The following is a 23,349-nucleotide window of genomic DNA, read 5'->3' as shown; positions in this document are numbered from 1 at the left end:
AAAAAAAAAAAGTAAAAGGAAAAAAGAAAAGAAAAGAATGCCTAGCCGGGCACTGTGGCGCATCCCTGTAATCCCAGCACTTTGGGAGGCCGAAGAGGGAGGATCACTTGAGCTCAGGAGTTTTAGAACAGCCTGGGCAAGAGTGTGGGACCTTGTCTCTACAAAAAAGATACAAAAGCAAAAACTAGCTGGGTATAGTGGAATGCACCTGTAATCCCAGCTACTCGGGAGATTTGCTTGAGCCCAGGAGGTTGAAGCTGCAATGAGCCTTGATCATGCCACTGCACTCCAGCCTGGGCAACAGAGCAAGATCCGGGTCGTTGTTGTGTTTTTTTTTTTTGTTTTTTTTTTTTGAGACGGAGTCTCGCTCTGTCGCCCAGGCTGGAGGGCAGTGGCCAGATCTCAGCTCACTGCAAGCTCCGCCTCCTGGGTTCACGCCATTCTCCCGCCTCAGCCTCCCGAGTAGCTGGGACCACAGGCGCCCGCCACCTCGCCCGGCTAATTTTTTGTATTTTTTAGTAGAGACGGGGTTTCACCGTGTTAGCCAGGATGGTCTCGATCTCCTGACCTCGTGATCCGCCCATCTCAGCCTCCCAAAGTGCTGGGATTACAGGCTTGAGCCACCGCGCCCGGCCTGTTGTTGTTTTTTTAATTATGCGTGACCTCATTTATGATGAAGGATGTTTTGGGGGTGTGGGGAAACACTGTTGGTGGGGGATGTAAATCAGTACAACTTCCTTAGTAAACTATCTGTTAATATCTATAGAAAATTTAAGTTTGCATATCTTTTGACATGGCAATATTACATCTAGGAATTTATTCTACTTTTTTCTTTTATTTTTTTTGAGATGGAGTCTCACTCAGTCGCCCAGGCTGGAGTGCAGTGGCGCGATCTCGGCTCACTGCAAGCTCCGCCTCCTGGGTTCACGCCATTCTCCTGCCTCAGCCTCCTGAGTAGCTGGGACTACAGGTGCCCGCTGCCACGCCCGGCTAATTTTTTGTATTTTTAGTAGAGATGGGATTTCACTGAGTTAGCCAGGATGCTCTCGATCTCCTGACCTCATGATCCACCCGCCTCGGCCTCCCAAAGTGCTGGGATAACAGGTGTGAGCCACCGCGCCCAGCGTTTTTTTTTTTTGTTTGTTTGTTTGTTTGTTTGTTTGTTTTGAGATAGAGTCTTGCTCTGTTGCCCAGGCTGAAGTACAGTGGCACGATCTTGGCTCACTGCAACCTCCACCTTCCGGGTTCAAGCGATTCTCCTGCCTCAGCCTCCCAAGTAGCTGAGATTACAGGTGCCCGCAAGAACGCCCAGCTAGTTTTTGTATTTTTAGTGGAGGCAAGGTTTCACCATGTTGGGCACACTGGTCTCGAACTCCTGACCTCAAGGGATCGGCCTGCCTGGGCCTCCCAAAGTGCTGGGATTACAGGTGTGAACCACCACACCCCGCCCTGTTCTACTATTTTTAATGGGCTAAAAAATGAACCTCAGCCAGGGCCAGTGGCTCACGCCAGTAATCCTAGCACTTTGGAAGGCCCAGGTGGGTGGATCACCTGAGATCAGGAGTTTGAGACCAGCCTGGCCAACATGGCGAAACCCTGTCTCTACTAAAAATCACAAAAATTAGCTGGGCGCGGTGGCACATGCCTGTAATCCCAGCTACTTGGGAGGCTGAGGCTGGAGAATCACTTGAACCCAGGAGGTGGAGGTTGCAGTAAGCCGAGATTGTGCCACTGGATTCCAGCCTGGGTGACAGAGCAAGACTCCATCTCAAAAAGAAAAAAAAAAAAAAGAACCTCAACTCCTCAACTTAAATATCCTTCAATAGGGGATATACACACACATACACACTTTTCTGTGTGTGTGTGAGATGGAGTCTCACTGTGTCCCCCAGATTGAGTGCGGTGGTGCAATCCCAGCTCACTGCAACCTCTGTGTAGAAAAAAAAATAAAAATAATTGAATCGTACACCTAAAATGAATGAAATTGATGGCATGTAAGTTATACCTCAAAAAAAAGGTTGGAAGGAAAAGAAAAGGGGCCGGGCGCAGTGTCTCACGCCTGTAATCCCCAGCACTTTGGGAGGCCGAGGCAGGTGGATCACCCGAGGTCAGGAGTTCAAGACTAGCCTGGCCAACATTGCGAGACCCTGTCTACTAAAAATACAAAAATTAGCTGGGCCTGGTGGCAGGCGCCTGTAATCCCAGCTACTTAGGAGGCTGAGGCAGGAGAATTGCTTGAACCAGGGAGGCGGAGGTTGCAGTGAGCTGAGATTGCGCCATTGCACTCCAGCCTGGGCAACAAGAGCGAAACTCCGTCTCAAAAAAAAAAAAAAAGAAAAGAAAAGGATTGATAAGGAGCAGTGTATTATTGGGAGCATCAGAAAACAGGTAATTCCAGGGATTTAACTACAGAACAATCTCACCATAAATTTAAAAACTTTTTTTTTTTTTTTGAGATGGAGTCTTACTCTGTCACCCAGGCTGGAGTGCAGTGGCACAATATTGGCTCACTGCAACCTTCACCTCCTGGGTTCAAGCAGTTCTCCTGCCTCAGCCTCCCCAGTAGCTGGGATTACAGGCGCGCACCACCATGCCTGGCTAATTTTTGTATATTTAGTAGAGACAGGGTTTCACCATTTTGGCCAGGCTGGTCTTGAACTCCTGACCTTGTGATCCACCCACCTCAGCCTCCCAAAGTGCTGGGATTACAGGCGTGAGCCACCGCACCCAGCAAAGAAAAACATTTTTTTTAAACCTGCACAGTCTTTGACCTGGCATCTTCACTTCTGGAAATTTATTCCAGGTCAGGCACAGTGTCTCATGCCTGTAATCCCAGCATTTTGGGAGGCCGAGGTGGGCAGATCACCTGAGGTCAGGAGTTCGAGACCGGCCTGACCAACATGGAGAAAATCCGTCTCTACTAAAAATACAAAATTAGCCAGGGGCAGTGGCTCATGCCTATAATCCTAGCACTTTGGGAGGCCAAGGCAGGCGGATCACAAGGCCAGGAATTCAAGACCAGCCTGGCCAAAGAGGTGAAACCCCATCTCTACGGAAAATATACAACATAAATTAGCTGGGTGGTGTGCGCCTGTAGTCCTGGCTACTTGGGAGGCTGAGGCAAAATAATCGCTAGAACCCAGGAGGCAGAGGTTGCAGTGAACTGAGATCGCACCACTGCATTCTAGCCTGGGCGAAAGAGTGAAACTCTGTCTCAAATAAATAAATAAATAAAAAGTACAAAATTAGCCAGGGATGGTGGCACATGTCTATAATCCCAGCTACTTGGGAGGCTGAGGCAGGAGAATCGCTTGAACCCGGGAGGCTGAGGTTGTGGTAAGCAGATATCATGTCATTGTACTCCAGCCTGGGCAACAAGAGTGAAACTCTGTCTCAAAAAAAAAAAAAAAAAAAAAAGCATAAGAAAAAAAAAAATGTGTTCTAAGGAAACAGTTAATTGGGCACAGACATTTGTACAAGAATATTTCCTATAGTATTGTTTAGAATATTGAATATTTGAAAATAATTCAAGGTTGGGTGTGGTGGCTCACACCTGTAATCCCAGCACTTTGTGAGGCCAAGGCTAGAGGATTGCTTGAGCTCAGGAGTTCAAGACCAGCCTGGGCAACATGGGAAAACTGTGTCTCTGCTAAAAATAGAAAAATTAGCCAGGTTTGGTGGTACATGCCTGTAGTCCCAGTTACTCAGGAGGTTGAGGTGAGGAGAATCACTTGAACCTGGGAGGCAGGGGTTACAGTGAGCCAAGATCTAATGCCACTGCACTCCAGCCTGAGTGACAAAGTGAGACTTTATCTTGGAAAAAAAAAATGAAGACAGGGCATGGTGGCTCACGCCTGTAATTCCAGCACTTTGGGAGGCTGAGGCAGGTGGGTCTCGAGGTCAGGAGTTCAAGACCAGGCTGGCCAAGATGGTGAAATCCCTCTCTACTAAAAATACAAAAATTGGCCGGATGCAGTGGCCTGCGCCTGTAATCCCAGCTACTTTGGAGGCTGAGGCAGGAGAATCGCTTGAACCCAGGAGGCAGAGGTTGCAGTGAGCCGAGATCACACCACTGCACTCCAGCCTGGGCGACAGAGTGACACTATCCCAAAAAAAAAAAAAAGTTCTCTAATAGAGAATTAGTTAAATAAATATGGAAGGCTACGCCCCTATTAAAGAGCATAAGGCAGGTTTCCATGTATTTACATAAAGGATATTTATGATATGGATTTTTATTATTATGGAACATCTGCAATATATACAAAGGTAGAGGAAATGTATTACAGTGAGCTCTCATGCATTCCTACTCCAGCTTCAACAATTACTAACAGTGGGAAGTCTTGTTTCAGTTATACTTCCACTTGCTTACTTTTTTTTCTTTTTGTTGAGATGGAGTCTCGCTCTGTTGCCCAGGCAGGAGTGCAGTGGCACGATCTTGGCTCACCGCAACCTCCACCTCCAGGTTCCAGTGATTCTCCTGCCAAAGGCTCCCAAGTAGTTGGAATTGCAGGCACCCACCACCACACCCGGCTAAGTTTTGTATTTTTATTTTGTATTTTTATTTATTTATTTATTTATTATCTTATTTATTTATTTATTTATTTTGAGACTGAGTTTCATTCTTGTTGCCCAGGCTGGAGTGCAATGGCACGATCTCAGCTCACCACAACCTCCATCTCCCAGGTTCCAGCGATTCTCCTGCCTCAGCCTCCCGAGTAGCTGGGACGACAGGCATGTGCCACTGTGCCCGGCTAATTTTGCATTTTTAGTAGAGATGGGGTTTCTCCATGTTGGTCAGGCTGGTCTCGAATTCCCGACCTCAGGTGATCCGCCTGCCTTGGCCTCCCAAAATGTATGTATGTATGTATGTATGTATGTATTTATTTATTTATATTTTTATTTTATTTTTTTGAGACAGAGTCTCGCTCTGTCGCCCAGGCTGGAGTACAGTGGCGTGATCTCGGCTCACCACAATTTCCACCTCCCGGGTTCATGCCATTCTCCTGCCTCAGCCTCCCGAGTAGCTGGGACTATGGGTGCCCGCCACCATGCCCGGCTAATTTTTTGTATTTTTAGTAGAGACGGGGTTTCACAGTGTTAGCCAGGAGGGTCTCGATCTCCTGACCTCGTGATCCACCTGCCTCGGCCTCCCAAAGCACTGGGATTATAGGCGTGAGCCACCGTGCCCGGCCATATTTATTTATTTTTTAGAGACAGAGTCTCGCTCTGTCGCCCAGGCTGGAGTGCAGTGGCATGATCTTAGCTCACTGCAACCTCCGCCTCCCAGGTTCAAGCAATTCTCCTGCCTCAGCCTCCTGAGTAGCTGGGAATACAAGCACACGCCGCCACAGCTGGCTAATTTTTTATATTTCAGTAGAGACGGGGTTTCACCCTGTTGTCCAGGGTGGTCTGGAACTCCTGAGCTCAGGCAATTCACCCCCCTCAGCTTCCCAAAGTGCTAGGATTACGGGTGTGAGCCACCTTGCCTGAGAATTTTAGTATTTTTAGTAGAGACTGGCTAATTTTTGTATTCTTAGTAGAGACAAGGTTTCACCATGTTGGCCAGGCTGGTCTCCAGCTCCTGAGCTCATGTGATCCACCCACCTTAGCTTCCCAAAGTGCTGGGATTACAGGCGTGAGCCACCGCATCCAGCCTACTTGCTTACCTTTTATACTATTTTGAAGTAAATCCCAGATATAATATCATTTCATCTGTAAACATAACCATACACAGTATCATTATCAGGCTTTAAAAAGTAATAAACCAGGCCGGGCGCGGTGGCTCAAGCCTGTAATCCCAGCACTTTGGGAGGCCGAGACGGGCGGATCACGAGGTCAGGAGATCGAGACCATCCTGGCTAACATGGTGAAACGCCGTCTCTACTAAAACATACAAAAAACTAGCCGGGCGAGGTGGCGGGCGCCTGTAGTCCCAGCTACGCGGGAGGCTGAGCCAGGAGAATGGCGTGAACCTGGGAGGCGGAGCTTGCAGTGAGCTGAGATCTGGCCACTGCACTCTAGCCTGGGTGACAAAGCAAGACTCCGTCTCAAAAAAAAAAAAAAAAAAAAAAAAAAAAAAAAGTAATAAACCTAGGCTGGGCGCGGTGGCTCAAGCCTGTAATCCCAGCACTTTGGGAGGCCGAGACGGGCGGATCACGAGGTCGGGAAATCAAGACCATCCTGGCTAACCCGGTGAAACCCCGTCTCTACTAAAAAATACAAAAAACTAGCCAGGTGAGGTCGCAGGCACCTGTAGTCCCAGCTACTTGGGAGGCTGAGGCAGGAGAATGGCGTAAACCCAGGAGGCGGAGCTTGCAGTGAGCTGAGATCCGGCCACTGCACTCCAGGCTGGGTGACAGAGCGAGACTCTGTCTCAAAAAAAAAAAAAAAAAAAAAAAAGAGTAATAAACCTGGGCCAGGCGCGGTGGCTCACGCCTGTAATTCCAGCACTTTGGGAGGCCTAGGCGGGCAGAACACGAGGTCAGGAGTTCGAGACCAGCCTGGCCAACATGGCGAAATCTCGTCTCTACTAAGAATACAAAAATTAGCCAGGTGTGGTGGTGGGCACCTGTAATCCCAGCTACTCGGGAGGCTGAGGCAGGAGAATTGCTTGAATCCGAGAGGCAGCAGTTGCAGTGAGCCAAGATCGGGCCACTGCACTCCAGCCTGGGTGACAGAGCTAGACTCCATTTCAAAAAAAAAAAAAAGGTGCACGTAGGGCTCAATGCTGACACCTGTAGTCTGAGCTACTCAGTAGTTGAGGCGGGAGGATCATTTGACTCCAGGAGTTGGAGTTCAGCCTGAGCAACATACCTAGACCCATCCCTACTGAAAAAAAAGAAGAAGAAAAAGTCGCTGGGCTCAGTGGCTCACACCTGTAATCCCAGCATTTTGGGAGGTCAAGGCCGGTGGATCACTGAAGTTCAGGAGTTGGAGACCAGCCTGGTGAAACCAGGTGGTGAAACCCTGTCTCTACTAAAAATACAAAAATTAGCCGGGTATGGTGACACACGCCTGTAATCCCAGTACTCTGGGAGGCTGAGGTGGGCAGATCGCCTGAGGTCAGGAATTCGAGACCAGCCTGGCCAACATGGCAAAAACCCATCTCTACTAAATGTACAAAAAGTAGCCAGGCATGGTGGCGTGTGCCTGTAATCCCAGCTACTCAGGAGGCTGAGGCAGGAGAATTGCTTAAACCTGGGAGGCGGAGGTTGCAGTGAGCTGAGATCGTGCCACTGCACTCCACCCTGGGCGACAGAGCAAGACTCCGTCTCAACAACAACAACAACAAAAAGTATGAACTGATAAGTACCATTTGTTAACGGTAGTTATTCCTGGGAAAGTACAGTAGTAGAGAAATGGGCTTATAGGCATGAGCCACCACGCTCGGCCTGGAAGAATTCTATTAAGAGAAACTTTCCCTAACCTACTATTTTGTTAACCCATGGCATGATATAGTTGTTTTTGTTTGTTTGTGTGTGTGTGCGTGTTTTTTGAGACAGAGTCTCACTCTTTCACCTGGGCTGGAGTGCAGTGGCACCACCTTGGCCCACTGCAACCCTGCCTCCTGGGTTCAAGCAAGCACATCCAACTAATTTTTGAATTTTTGGTGGAGATGGGGTTTTGCCATGCTGGCTAGGCTGGTCTCAAACTCCTGACCTCAAATGATCAGGCTGCCTTGGCCTCCCAAAGTGCTGGGATTACAGGGGTGAGCCACCATACCTGGCATGGCATGATATAGTTTTGACAAATAAAATTTCTTTATAGAACACCCAAGTTCATAGCAGCATTACTCACAATAGCCAAAAGGTAGAAGTAACCTAAGTGTCCATCAGCAGATGAATGGATAAACACAATAAATATCCATATAATTCAGACTTAAAAAGGAAAGCAATTCCACACATGCTACAACATAGATGAACCTAGAAGACATCATGCTAAGTAAAATAAGCCAGCTCTACAGGTTTGTTTCTGTATTGTTTTAATAGTTTACACAAACATATGTAACTTTTTGTTTGTTTGTTTTTTGAGACGGAGTCTGGCTCTGTCACCCAAGATGGAGTGCTGTGGTACAATCTCAGCTCACTGCAACCTCTGCCTCTCGGGTTCAAGCGATTCTCCTGCCTCAGCCTGCTGAGAAGCCGGGACTACAGGCGCGCACCACCATGCCTGGCTAATTTTTGTATTTTTTAGTAGAGACGGGGGTTTCACCGTGTTGGTCAGGCTGGTCTCGAACTCCTGACCTCGTGATCCGTCTGCCTCAGCCTCCCAAAGTGCTGGGATTATAGGTGTGAGCCAACGCACCCGGCATATGTTACTTTTTAAATTAAACAAAAATATTAAATAAATTTTCATGGCGGGGGGAAAAAGAAGGTTAATTTTGTGTGACACTCCTCCTTTATGAACTAATGGAGAACATATACCCTACATTAGTTACATTATTCTGGAAGATGAATGCTTGGCACAGTGCGCTGCCAAACTGTGAGGGTGTCCTCCTTTCCCCGCTCCACTTTATGTCCATCTCTTTGGCCATTCTGCCTTCCGTGGGCCTAGCTTCCCTCATGTCCGCATAGATTGCACGTCAGTGGGCGGGCTGCAGAGGAAGGGCGCTGTTCCGGTTGGTGCCGGCCCTACCCCGCCGGAGGGCGCCAGCTGCCCCGACAACGACACCGGGAAGGGACAGAGCCGCGGGCGGCCAGGGAGGGGCCTGGCCGCAGAAGCAGCTTTCTCACTAGCGATTCGGGCCTCTCAAAACCAGCATCCGCCTCTCAGGCCCCCGGCGCCTGCTTCCCATTGGCTTTTACTGGCAAAGGAGATTTTCCAAAGGAATGCTTCTAGGGCACGGTAAAAATAGGCATTTAAAAAGTGATACAGGGGGCCAGGCGCGGTGGCTCACGCCTGTAATCCCAGCCCTTTGGGAGGCCTAGGCGGGCAGATCACCTGAGGTCAGGAGTTCGAGACCAGCCTGGCTAACATGGTGAAACCCCGTCTCTACGAAAATTAGCCGGGCGTGGTGGTGCATGCCTGTAATTCCAGCTACTGGGGAGGCTGAGACAGGAGAGTCGCTTGAACCTGGGAGGCGGAGGTTGCAGTGAGCCGAGATCGCGCCACTGCACTCCAGCCTGGGTGACAGAGCCAGACCCTGTCTCAAAAAAAAAAAAAAAAGTGATATGGTTCATGTCTAGCTTCGCCACCAGATCCCAATTCTTTCCTGACAGCAGTGCTGAAGTGACAATAGGCCCATAGCATTAAAGGTCGTCTGCTTCCTTCTTCAAAAAAGACCGACCTCAACCAAAAGTTCAATTTCCTCAATGTAAATTAGAGGGAAATCAGCAATCACATTATCTGGAGTAGGCACAATTTGCACGAAGCCTTCGGTAGGCGTTCACCTCATTTTCTTTTCCCACAGAGAGCCATTGAAGGCAACAGGAATGCCCTTGAAATCAATGGAGTGATTTAGGGAACCCCACAGAAGACAAAGGATTTTTTTTCTATTTTTCTTTCTTTCTTTCTTTCTTTCTTTCTTTTGTTTGAAACAAGAGTTTTGCTCTTGTCACACAGGTTGGAGTGCAATGGCGTGATCTCAGATCACTGCAACTTCTGCCTCCCGGGTTCAAGCAATTCTTCTGCCTCAGCCTCCCAAAGTAGCTAGGATTACAGGCATCCGCCACAATGCCCAGCTAATTTTTTTGTATTTTTGGTTGAGACGGGGTTTCACCATGTTGGCCAGGCTGGCCTTGAACTCCTGACCTCAGGTGATCTACCCGCCTCAGCCTCCCAAGTGCTGGGATTACAGGCGTGAGCCACTGCGCCCGGCCGAGCTACTGCATTCTAACACATACACACACACACACACACACAAAATACCAAAATTTTATGAAGATTAAAAAAACCTTTTATTGAGGTATAACTTATAATAAATAGTGCACATGTTAAGTGTGCAACTCCATTAATTTTTTACATATGAATATATCATTGAGACTTTCTTTAACCTACATAAGGAAGGGTATAATTCTATCAGATACATTTTACTGCAGTTTGCTTTTTTTTTTTTTTTTTTTTAGACGTAGTCTCGCTCTGTTGCCAGGCTGTAGTGCAGTGTTGCGATCTCGGCTCGCAGCAACCTCCGCCTCCCAGGTTCAAGCGATTCTCCTGCCTCAGCCTCCTGAGTAGCTGGGACTACAGGTGTGCACCACCACGCCCAGCTAATTTTTTTTTGTATTTTTAGTAGAGATGAGGTTTCACCATGTTGGCCAGGATGGTCTCGATCTCTTGACCTCGTGATCCACCCACCTCAGCCTCCCAAAGTGCTGGGATTTCAGGCGTGAGCCACCGCACCTGGCCTGCTTTCTTAACTCAACAATTGCTGTGGTAGTTCTTCCATAGGGATATATAGATCTAACTAACACTTTTTATGCTGGCATAGTATTCCATAGTATTAATTACGGTAATCTAATTAACCTTTTCCAACTGATAGACAGATTGTCTTCAATTTTATTTTTTTATTTTTAGATATGATAGGGTTCTCTATGTTGCACAGACCGGACTTGAATTCCTGGACTCAAGGTATCCTCCTGCCTCAGCCTCTAGAGTAGCTGAGACTATAAGCATGTGCCATTGCTCTCAGCTTTGTCTTCTAGTCTTCTATTTTTTTAATATTGCGTGTTAACAGACTTTAAATTTTCTTTTCTTTTCTTTTTTTTTTTTTTTTGGTGACGGAGTCTCGCTCTGTCACCCAGGCTGGAGTGCAATGGCGTGATCTAGGCTCACTACAACCTCCGCCTCCCAGGTTCAAGCAGTTCTCTGCCTCAGCCTCCCAAGTAGCTGGGATTACAGGCACCCGCCACCACGCCCAGCTAATTTTTGTATTTTTAGTAGAGACGGGGTTTCACCATGTTGGCCAGGCTGGTCTTGAACTCCTGACCTCGTGATCCACTTACCTCCGCCTCCCAAAAGTCTGGGATTAGTGGCATGAGCCACCGAGTCCAGCCTAAATTTTTCTTTGGAAACAGAGTCTTGCTCTGTCACCCAGGCTGGAGTACAGTGGTGCGATCTTGGCTCACTGTAACCTCCATCTCCCAGATTCAAGAGACTATTCTGCCTCAGTCCCCTGTGTAGCTGGGATTACAGGCATGTACCACCATGCCCAGCTAATTTTTGTATTTTTCTAAGTAGAGATGGGGTTTCACCATGTTGTCCAGGCTGGTCTTGAACTCCTGACCTCAAGTGATCCACCCGCCTCAGCCTCCCAAAGTGCTGGGATTACAGGCATGAGCCACAGTGCCTGGCCTTAAATTCTCTTTTTTTTTTTTTTTCTTTTCTTTTTTTTTTTTTTTTTTTTTGAGACGGAGTCTCGCTCTGTAGCCCAGGCTGGAGTGCAGTGGCCGGATCTCAGCTCACTGCAAGCTCCGCCTCCCGGGTTCACACCATTCTCCGGCCTCAGCCTCCCAAGTAGCTGGGACTACAGGCACCCGCCACCTCGCCCGGCTAGTTTTTTGTATTTCTTAGTAGAGACGGGGTTTCACCGTGTTATCCAGGATGGTCTCGATCTCCTGACCTCGTGATCCACCCGTCTCGGCCTCCCAAAGTGCTGGGATTACAGGCTTGAGCCACCGCGCCCGGCCGTTTTTTTTTTTTTTTCTTTTGAGACAGTTTTGCTCTTGTCACCCAGGGCGGAGTGCCATGGCGCGATCTTGGCTCACTGCAACCTCCTTCAATCGCTTGAAGATGGCTTCAAGCAATTCTCCTGCCTCAACCTCCCAAGTAGCTGGGATTACAGCTGCCCGCCACCACGGCCGTCTAATTTTTGCATTTTATTTTTATTTTATTTATTTATTTATTTTGAGACAGAGTCTCGCTCTGTCACCCAGGCTGGAGTGCAGTGGCAGGATCTCGGCTCACTGCAAGCTCTGCCTCCCGGGTTCATGCCATTCTCCTGCCTCAGCCTCCTGAGTAGCTGGGACTACAGGTGCCCGCCACAACGCTTAGCTAATTTTTTTTGTATTTTTAGTAGAGACAGGGTTTCACCATGTTAGCCTGGATGGTCTCGATCTCCTGACCTCGTGATCCGCCCTCCTCGGCCCATCAAAGTGCTGGGATTACAGGCATGAGCCACTGAGTCCGGCCTAAATTTTCTTTTTTTTTGTTTTTTAAACAGAGTCTTCCTCTGTCGCCCAGGCTGGAGTACAGTGGTGCGATCTTGGCTCACTGTAACCTCCACCTACCAGGTTGAAGTGATTCCTTTGCCTCAGCCCCCGTGTAGCTGGGATTACAGGCACGTGCCACCACGCCCAACTAATTTTTGTATTTTTAGTAGAGACGGCATTTCACCATCTTGGCCAGGCTGGTCTTGAATTCCTAACCTTGTGATCACCTGCCTCGGCCTCCCAAATGCTGGGATTACAGGCATGAGCCACTGTGCCTGGCCGCCTGGCTAATTTTTGCATTTTTAGTAGAGACAGGGTTTCACCATAATTGGCCAGGCTGGTCTCCAACTCCTGACCTCATGAACCACCCACCTTGGCCTCCCAAAGTGGTGGGATTACTGGTGTGAGCTACCGAGCCCGGCCCAAATTTTCTTTTGTTTGAAATACAGTCTTGCTCTGTCACCCAGGCTGGAGTACAGTGGTGAGATCTCAGCTCACTGTAACCTCCACCTCCCAGGTTCACGTGATTATTCTCCCTCAGCCCCTTGTGTAGCTGAGATTACAGGCATGCACCTCCACGCCCAGCTAACTTTTGTATTTTTTAAAGTAGAGATGGGGTTTCACTATGTCTGCCAGACTGGTCTGGAACTCCTGACCTCAAGTGATCCACCTGCCTTAGCCTCCCAAAGTGCTGGGATTACAGGCGTGAGCCACCGTGCCCGGCCTTAAATCAATCCCTCCCTCCCTCCCTCCCTCCCTTCCTTCCTTCTTCTCTGTCTCTCTCTCTCTCTCTCTCTCTTTCTTGGCTTGATCTTGGCTCACTGACGTGAACCACCGTGCCCAACTAAATTTTATTTTTTTCTTCATATAGGAGTAACATATGTTCACTGTAAAACATTTGACATTTCAGAAATGTATGGCTTAGAAAGCAAAAGTCCTTCATAATCTCCCCTCAGATTACCACCAAATACAGATGTTATTCTATGCATATGCCACATAGATCATCTATATTATATAGTCTCTACACACTATTGGAAACACTACATATCAGGTTATACTATTCGTCTTACTCGCTGCTGAAGCCATTAGATTTTGAATTCGGTGTCCTTGTCTCCCTAGTGTGAAAAAGCTGGTCCCTTTTAGGTTACAGGCTGTGAGAACTGCCAGGTCCTCAAAAATAGGGAGGTTATTCAGCTGTCTACACTACCCTGCCACCCATTCTGCCTCACTGTCCTTAAACTCTCCTTCTATTTCTCCAGGACAACCCTCCTGGCCTTGTAATCTCTAAGAGTCCCACACTCCTCTGAAACTCCAAGTACTTTTCTTTCTTTGTTTTCTGTTTTTTCCCTCCCCTCCCCTCCCCTTCAAATAACGTCCCCCAAAAATGACAGATTTTGTAGATAACTCATATATGCACGGCCTCTCATTCAAGTGTTCCTCGTTTTCCCACCTCCTCTCCAAGATATAGAGGAAGGTTGGGGGACTGTCTGTGGATTGAACCGCCAGACTGTTTGTTTTTCAGACAGAAAGCCCCCAAGATTGCCACATGGAGTGTGGGCTGAGCCTGCAGGAAACGATCCATCCTCTGCTGATGTACTGTCATCCCAGCCACAAGATCACAGGAAAAGGAGTGATTGAAGCCTCTGGGAACCCGAAACCCCAGCTTCACAAGGACTGAGCTTGTAGATTTCCCTCATGGGCAAAAGGTTGGCTAGGACCAGTCTTTTATGATCCCTCTTTTCTCAGAAAAATCATCATCATCATCATCATGGCCATAATCAATATTTATTGAGCATTTCCTTCACACCCCGAACTTTATACATACCACTTGTTATTTAACCTCACAATCTATGAATATACTAACATTATCTCCATTTTACTAATGAGAAAAATCAGGTTTCAAGAAGTCAAGTAACTTGTCCAAACTTCACAGTATGGCCTAATAAATAGCAGAGTAGGGCTTGACCCACTGACTTCAAAGTCCTGGTTCTTTTTTTCTTTAGACGGCGTCTCGCTCTGTTACCCAGGCTGGAGTGCAGTGGTGCGATTTGGCTCACTGCAACCTCCGTCTCCCAGGTTCAAGTGATTCTTCTGCCTCAGCCTCCCGAGTAGCTGGGATTACAGGTGTGCGCCACCATGCCTGGCTAATTTTTTGTATTTTTAGTAGAGGCGGGGTTTTGCCATGTTGGTCAGGCTGGTCTCGAACTCCCGACATCATGATCCGCCCACCTCTGCTTTCGAAAGTGCTGGGTTATAGGCATCAGCCACCATGCCCGGCTTTAAAAGCCCTGGTTCTAAACCACTATATCATTGTACTACACTGGTCTCAGCACCACTGAAGTCAGTATGGGAAAAAGCACAAGTGTGCACACCATCTCCTTTTAGAATATTTCACTGGGTGGAGGGCGGGGGCGGCGGGCGTAGTGGCTCACACCTGTAATCCCAGCACTTTGGGAGGCCGAGGCTGGTGGATTGCCTGAGGTCAGGAGTTTGAGACCAGCCTGGCTAACACAGTGAAATACAAAAAATTAGCTGGGTGTGGTGGTGGGTGCCTGTAATCCCAGCTACTCGGGAGGCTAAGGCAGGAGAATTGCTTGAACCCGGGAAGCAGAGGTTGCAGTGAGCCAAGATCGTGCCATTGCACTCCAGCCTGGGCAACAAAAGCGAAACTCCATCTCAAAAAAAAGAAAAAGAAAAAGAAAAAAAAGAATATTTCGCCAGGGGAACTCCACACTTGCACAATATCTTATCCAAGGACAGAAGAGGGACAATATTTCTCCTTCCTACTGAATTTTGAACCCCTTTGCACTGAGTGTAGACTGTAGTCCTGTGGCATACCATGGAGTGTGTGTGTGTGTGTATGTGTGTGTGTGTTTTAAGGGAGCTACTGTCTTACCCAAAACCTGTGACTATAAAGTGTTTTTTCCTGAACTGCTCATTATTCAGCCAGTCATTCATGAATTCATTCAACAAGTGTCTCTGAGATGCCAGGCACTGGGGATTAAAAGAGGAACAATAGAGACAAGATCTCTGCCCTCCAGACACTGACAGTCTATTGAATGAGATAGTTGTCCAACAATTACAATCGAGTGTGACCAATCTCTGGTGACAGGACTCTAACCTAGAGGCATCTGCCTAATCTGGGGTGACTGGTTAGGGAAAACTTCCAAAAAGAGGTGACTTTTAGGCTATAAAACCAGACTGCTAACAAACATAAGAAAGTGTTACAGGAAGTAAGTGGCAAAGCTAGTGTCATTTTTTTACTTAGCAACTTCAGTGAAGTGGGGCATGGATATGGCGCCAAATCCCAACAATAGAATAAATGCTGGTAAGCAGAACACATCCCAAATCTAATTACATTAATGAGAGAGAACAACAGTACAAAAGGAATGTAAAGTCAAGTATAATTCCTTGGACAAACCACTGTTCCCACTTTTGGCCATGAAAAAAATGAGTTACTACAAACTCACAAAGCTTACCTTTCCAAATAAATAGATTAGCCTCTAATAGATAACCTCTAATAGCTAACTTCTTCTTTTTTTTTTTTTTTAAGACGGAGTCTCACTCTGTTGCCCAGGCTGGAGTGCAGTGGCATGATCTCGGCTCACTGCAGCCTCCCCCTCCTGGGTTCAAGCAATTCTCCTGCCTCAGCCTCCCGCGCAGCTGGGATTACAGGCATTCGCCACCACACCCGGCTAATTCGTTTTTTTTGTTTTTTTGTTTTTTTGTATTTTTAGTAGAGATGGGGTTTTGCCATGTTGGCCAGGCTGGTCTCGAACTCCTCAGGTGATCCGCCTGCCTCAGCCTCCCAAAGTGCTGGGATTACAGGCATGAACCACTGCGCCCAGCCTCTAATAGCTAACTTCTTTTTTTGTATTTCTTTCTTTTTTTTGAGATGGAGTTTTGCTCTTGTTGCCCAGGCTAGAGTGCAATGGTGAGATATTGGCTCACCGCAAACCTCTGCCTCCCGGGTTCAAGCGATTCTCCTGCCTCAGCCTCCCAAGTAGCTGTGATTACAGGCATATGCCAACACACCCGGCTAATTTTTTTTTTTTTTTTTTTTTTTTTGAGACGGAGTTTCGCTCTTGTTGCCCAAGGCACGATCTTGGCTCACTGCAACCTCCGCCTCCCAGGTTCAAGTGATTCTCCTTCCTCAGCCTCCCGAGAAGCTGGGATTACAGGCATGCGCCACCATGCCCAGCTAATTTTGTATTTTTAGTAGAGACAGGGTTTCACCATGTTGGTCAGGCTGGTCTTGAACTCCTGACCTCAGGTGATCCACCTGCCTCGGCCTCCCAAAGTGCTGGGACTACAGGCATGAGCCACCACACCTGGCCTCTAATTTTGTATTTTTAGTAGAGACCAGGTTTCTCCATGTTGGTCAGGCTGGTCTGGAACTCCTGACCTCAGGTGATCCGCCCACCTTGGCCTTCCAAAGTACTGGGATTACAGGCAGGAGCCACCGCTCCTGGCCTCTAATAGCTAACTTCTAATAGTGGTATCATCTTACAGAGTCTAGAATGTCTTGGGACAATCTTACATTTTAAAACTGTACCTTAGGAAATACCAGAAAAAGGGATCATACTGATGCAGCTAGGAAATCAATAACAGGTTATTCAATACTCCTTCATCAGCCATTCTCATAAAACACAAGGAGCTCTCCTATAGGGTTGCTGAGATCCAGAAACAGGGAGTTCCCAAACTGCTTGGGCTGTACTCTCTATTCAGTAGTACTTTTCACCACAGCAGGCATCTGCCTATTTATATTAATGAGACTGTCTTCCTTATCATTTAATCTGCAGCTGTATGACAGCTGTCAGCTGTGGGAACACCTTTGCCAAGGGAAAGCCTCTAAATACTAAAATGTTTGCAGCACTAGGTTAACAACCAAGAGGGGAGATCAAACTCCAGGAACATAGTGTGTTTGCAATTTCAGTAAGATAACAGAAGGTAAACCAGGGCCTGTATGATCCACGTGGGGTGAGTGGGAAGAAAAAGGACCCCAAGGCGAAATCAATTATGTAAGATCTGAAAATTCTTCACACTCTTTAAAAATTTATGATATTGGCCGGGCGCGGTGGCTCAAGCCTGTAATCCCAGCACTTTGGGAGGCCGAGACGGGCGGATCACGAGGTCAGGAGATCGAGACCATCCTGGCTAACACGGTGAAACCCCGTCTCTACTACAAAATACAAAAAAACTAGCCGGGCGAGGTGGCGGGCGCCTGTAGTCCCAGCTACTCGGGAGGCTGAGGCAGGAGAATGACATAAACCTGGGAGACAGAGCTTGCAGTGAGCTGAGATCCGGCCACTGTACTCCAGCCTGGGTGACAGAGTGAGACTCCGTCTCAAAAAAAAAAAAAAAAAAAAAAATTTATGATATTGTTTCTATACATATATCCAATTTACATATAATAAATCTTTAATGTTTGGTTCCATGAGTTTTTTACTTATTTAAATTTTTTTTTTTTTTTTTTGAGACGGAGTCTCGCTCTGTCACCCAGGCTGGAGTCCAGTGGCGCCATCTCGGCTCACTGCAAGCTCCGCCTCCCGGGTTCACGCCATTCTCCTGCCTCAGCCTCCCGAGTAGCTGGGACTACAGGCGCCCACAACCGCGCCCGGCTAATTTTTTGTATTTTTAGTAGAGACGGGGTTTCACCGTGGTCTCGATCTCCTGACCTTGTGATCCGCCCGCCTCGGCCTCCCAAAGTGCTGGGATTACAGGCTTGAGCCACCGCGCCCGGCCTACTTATTTAAATTTTTTGATATGGAGTCTTACTCTGTCATCCAGGCTGGGTGCAGTGGTGTGATCTCGGCTCACTGCAAGCTCTGCCTCCTGGGTTCAAGCGATTCTCGTGCCTCAGCCTCCTGAGTAGCTGGGATTACAGGCGCCCGCCACCACGCCTGGCTAATTTTTGTATTTTCAGTAGAGATGGGGTTTCACCATGTTGGCCAGGCTCGTCTTGAACTTCTGACCTCAGGTGATCTGCCCACCTCAGCCTCCCAGAGTGCTGGGATTATAGGCATGAGTCACCGCGCCCTGCCAAGGTTCCGTGAATTTTGACAATTGTATAAACTTGTGTAACTTCCAACCAAAACAATAGACAGAACATTTCCATTACCCTAGAAAATTTCCTTGATTGCCTTTTTTTTTTTTTTTTTTTAAAGGCTCATGCAGGCTGAGTAATACTGAGAATGGGGTCTCATTATGTTGCTTAGGCTGGCTTCAAACTCCTGGGCTCAGGTGATCCTCCCACCTCAGCCTCCTGAGTGGCTGGGACTACAGGCGCCCGCCACCACGCCCGGCTAATTTTTTGTATTTTTAGTAGAGACGGAGTTTCACCGTGTTAGCCAGGATGGTCTCGATCTCCTGTCCTTGTGATCAGCCCGCCTCGGCCTCCTAAAGTGTTGGGATTACAGGCGTGAGCCACCGTGCCCGGCCAAAAATTAGTTTTGTGTTTTTGAACTTCATATAAATGGAATCATACAGCCCATATTGTGTTTTTCTTTTCCTTATCATTTTGAGATTCACCCACGTTGTTGAGTGCATCAATAGTTTGACCTGTTGTTGTTGGTGTTGAGTAGTGTTCCATTGTTTGAATGTGTCATAATGTGTTACTCCATCCTCCTGTGGATGGATATTTGGGCTGTCTCCAGTTTTGTACTATATTCAAAAAAGGCTGCTATAAATATTTGTGTACAAGTCTTTTTGGGGACATATATTTTCATTTTTCTTGCTTACCAAAGAGTAGAACTGCTGCGTCATATGGTAGATGCATGTTTAACTTAATAAGAAATCACCAGTTTTCCTAACTGATTATACCATTTTACACCCCCACTTGCAATGTATGAGTTCCAATTGCTGTACATCCTTGTCACCACTTACTTCCATCAATGTTTTTAATTTTAACCATTCTAGTGGGTATGAAATGGTATCTCATCGTGATTTTTTTTTTTTTTTTTTGAAACGGAGTCTCGCTCTGTCGCCCAGGCTGGAGTGCAGTGGCCGGATCTCAGCTCACTGCAAGCTCCGCCTCCTGGGTTTACGCCATTCTCCTGCCTCAGCCTCCCGAGTAGCTGGGACTACAGGCGCCCGCCACCACGCCCGGCTAGTTTTTTGTATTTTTTAGTAGAGACGGGGTTTCATCGTGTTAGCCAGGATGGTCTCGATCTCCTGACCTCGTGATCCGCCCGTCTCGGCCTCCCAAAGTGCTGGGATTACAGGCTTGAGCCACCGCGCCCGGCCTTTTTTTTTTTTTTTTTTTTTTTTTTTTTAAGGCTAGTCAGGTGAATCAGTGGGAATGGAGAAGGGACAAAGAAATCTGTAACTGGTTGTGATCAATTAGTTGTAAACACCACATCATTCATACTAGCCTGTCATTGTGACTTTAACTTGCATTTTCTTTTCTATTTTTTTTTTTTGAGACAGGGTCTCACTCTGTCACCCAGGCTGGAATGCAGTGGCACAATCTCGGCTAACTGCAACTCCTGCCTCCCGGGTTCAAGCGATTCTCCTGCCTCAGCCCCTGAAGTAGCTGGGACTACAGGCACATGCTACCACACCTGGCTAATTTTGTATTTTTTGTAGAGGCTGGGTTTCCACTGCCCAGGCTGGTCTTGAACTCCTGAGGTCAAGTGATCCACCCACCTCGGCCTCCCAAAGTGCTGGATTACAGGTGTGAGCCACTGTGCCCAGCCAACTTTTATTTCTGTTTTGAGACTGAGTTTCGCTTTTGTTGGCCAGGCTGGAGTGCCGTGGTGCAATCTTGGCTCACTGCAACCTCTGTCTCCCAGGTTCAAGTGATTTTCCTGCCTCAGCCTCCCAAGTAGCTGGAATTAAAGGCATGCACCACCACGCCTGGCTAATTTTGTATTTTTTTTTAGTAGACACAGGTTTCACCATGTTGGCCAGGCTGGTCTTGGACTCCTAACCTCAGGTGATTCACCAGCTTCAGCTTCCCAAAGTGCTGAACCTTGATATGAAAATTTGGTGAAGATATTACAAAAAAAGAAAATTATAAATCAATATCCCAGCTGGGTGCAGTGGCTCACACCTGCAATCCCAGCAATTTGGGAGGCTGAGGCGGGCAGATCACCTGCGGTCTGGAGTTCAAGACCAGCCTGGCCTACATGGTGAAACCCTGTCTCTACTAAAAAATACAAAAATTAGCCAAGTGTTGTGGTGCACACCTGTATCCCAGCTACTTGGGAGGCTGAGGCAGGAGAATCGCTTGAACTCGGAGGTGGACACTGCAGTGAGGTGGAGATCGCACCACTGTACTCCAGGCTGGGCAACAGAGTGAAAGTCTGTCTTAATAAATAAACAAATAAATAAATAAACCAATATCCCTCATGAACACAGATGCAAAAATGTGCATATCTGTTGAGGCTGCAGTTTCATTTCTAGGAGTTTATCCTAAAGCACTGTTAGAGGTGTTTAAAGATGAAGAGTCTGTTTATCAAGAAGAGTCATATGGATTTTTAAAGAAAAGGATCCTGGCCGGGCGCGGTGGCTCAAGCCTGTAATCCCAGCACTTTGGGAGGCCGAGACGGGTGGATCACGAGGTCAGGAGATCGAGACCATCCTGGCTAACACCGTGAAACCCCGTCTCTACTAAAAAAACAAAAAACTAGCCGGGCGAGGTGGCGGGCGCCTGTAGTCCCAGCTACTCCGGAGGCTGAGGCAGGAGAATGGCATAAACCCGGGAGGCGGAGCTTGCGGTGCGCTGAGATCCGGCCACTGTACTCCAGCCCGGGCTACAGAGCAAGACTCCGTCTCAAAAAAAAAAAAAAAAAAGAAAAGGATCCTGTTTCTACAAAAAAATACATAAAAATTAGCCAGGCATGGTGGCTCCAGCTTATAGTTCCAGCTACTCAGCAGGCTGAGGTGGGAAGATCACTTGAGCCAGGAGGTGGAGGCTGATGTGTACCACTGCACTCCAGCCTGAGGGAGAGACAGGGACCCCATCTCAAGAAAAGAAAAAAGAAAAAAGATGAACTATAGGATATCTAGGATATTTACCACAGCATTATTTTAATAGTAAAAATGGGAAACAAATGTTCCCCAAAATGTAACCAGTTAAATAAATATAGTACATTTATATGCTAGAATATGCAGCTATTAAAATAAGGTAGAAATATTTGAAACAGGAAAATTAACAATATATTGTTTATTTTCAAGGTAGATTACCAAACAGTATTATGCAATGACCCCACATTTTTCAAAGAAAAATATGTATTGATATTTATATGTAAGGGAAAAAAAGACTAGAAGGACATTAACCAAATGTCAAAAGTGGTAAATTATTGGATGATGAGAGCGTGGGTGACTTTTATTTCCGTCCTTTACTTATAGGTATGTCTAGGTATGTCTTGCAACAAATGTATATTGCCTTTTTTTTTTTTTTTTTGAGACGGAGTCTCGCTGTGTCGCCCAGGCTGGAGTGCAGTGGCCGGATCTCAGCTCACTGCAAGCTCTGCCTCCCGGGTTTTTACGCCATTCTCCTGCCTCAGCCTCCCGAGTAGCCAGGACTACAGGCGCCCACCACCTCGCCCGGCTAGTTTTTTTGTATTTTTTAGTAGAGACGGGGTTTCACCGTGTTAGCCAGGATGGTCTCGAACTCCTGACCTCGTGATCCGCCCGTCTCGGCCTCCCAAAGTGCTGGGATTACAGGCTTGAGCCACCGCACCCGGCTGCTTTTTTTTTTTTAAAGAGAGGATCTTGCTCTGTCACCACAGCTGAGGTGCAGTGGTGCCATTACAGCTCACTGCAGTTTTGACCACCCAGGCTCAAGCTATCCTCCCCACCTCAGCCTCCCAAGTAGCTGGGACCACAGGTGCATGCTGCCATGCCTGGCTAATTTTTACAATCTTCTGTAGAGATGAGGTCCCACTAGGTTGCCCAGGCTGGTCTGGAACTCCTGAGTTCAAGTGATCTTCCCACCTCAGCCTCCCAAAGTACTGAGATTACAGGTGTGTCCAGCAGCTTTTCTAATATAAAAGTTATTGCTGAGAATAAAAAAAAAAATCTGTCCAGTGGAGATGTCTGTACCCCTCCCATCACATTTCTTAGGAAGAAAATATCTGGAGCTGTGAGATGTTCCACTTTACCCTCAACCTCAACCATACCCACCCTGAACCACTGGATACAATTTCTCTCACTGGGTGCACCGTGGTTCTGTCCTAATGGTCCAACCTTCTCAGTAGGTGAGGCAGTCTGAGCTTTGCCACTCACCTGCTGTGTGGCTTTTGGCAAGATCCTTCCCTTAGTTGGGCTCCAGTTTTTTCTTCTCTATAAATTCAGGAGTTAGAATCAATGATCTGCAAGGTCCTTTCTGGACGTAGCGGAAAGGAGACATTTAGAATCAGAAAACGCCAGGGGTAGATTTCAGAATGTGGGCATTACCTCCCAGCAAAATATTCCTTACTATTTCCTGTGTAAGGCCTCCAGCAAGGTAATAAGCACCCTCCAGCCCTGGCTTGCTCCGTATCTTACACTAGTCATGGTGTAGGACTGGGCACAGGGTAGGTGCTCACTGATTTAGCTTTTTGTCTCCATCTCCTAAAAAACAATTCCACATATTCTAGGTTTGATTATCAGTGGACCCTCCTGATGGGTATCTGGAGCAGGAGGTTGGTTTTTTTTTTTTTTTTTGGAGATGGAGTTTTGCTCTTGTCGCCCAGGCTGGAGTGTAATAGCACGCTCTCGGCTCACTGTAACCTCTGCCTCCTGGGTTCAACCGATTCTCCTGCCTCAGCCTCCCTAGTAGCTGGGTTTACAGGCACCCACCACCACGCTCAGCTAATTTTTTTTTGAGACGGATTCTTGCTGTTGCCTAAGCTGGAGTGAACTGGCGTGAACTCGGCTCACCGCAACCTCCGCCTCCCGGGTTCAAGCAATTCTCCTGCCTCAGCCTCCCCAGTAGCTGGGACTACAGGAACCTATCACCATGCCCCGCTAATTTTTGTATTTTTAGTAAATAAGGGGTTTCACTATGTTGGCCAGGCTGGTCTCGAATTCCTGACCTCGTGATCCGCCTGCCTTGGCCTCCCAAAGTGCTGGGATTACAGGCGTGAGCCACTATGCCCGGCCTAATTTTTGTATTTTTAGTAGAGATGGGGTTTCACCATGTTGGCCAGGCTGGTCTTGAACTCCTGACCTTAAATGATGAGCCAGCCTTAGCCTCCTAGCATGCTGAGATTAC

The sequence above is a fragment of the Macaca nemestrina genome, chromosome 6, assembly GCF_043159975.1.
Source record: "Macaca nemestrina isolate mMacNem1 chromosome 6, mMacNem.hap1, whole genome shotgun sequence".
NCBI classification, from domain to species: domain Eukaryota; kingdom Metazoa; phylum Chordata; class Mammalia; order Primates; family Cercopithecidae; genus Macaca; species Macaca nemestrina.
This window is presented reverse-complemented; position numbering follows the sequence as displayed.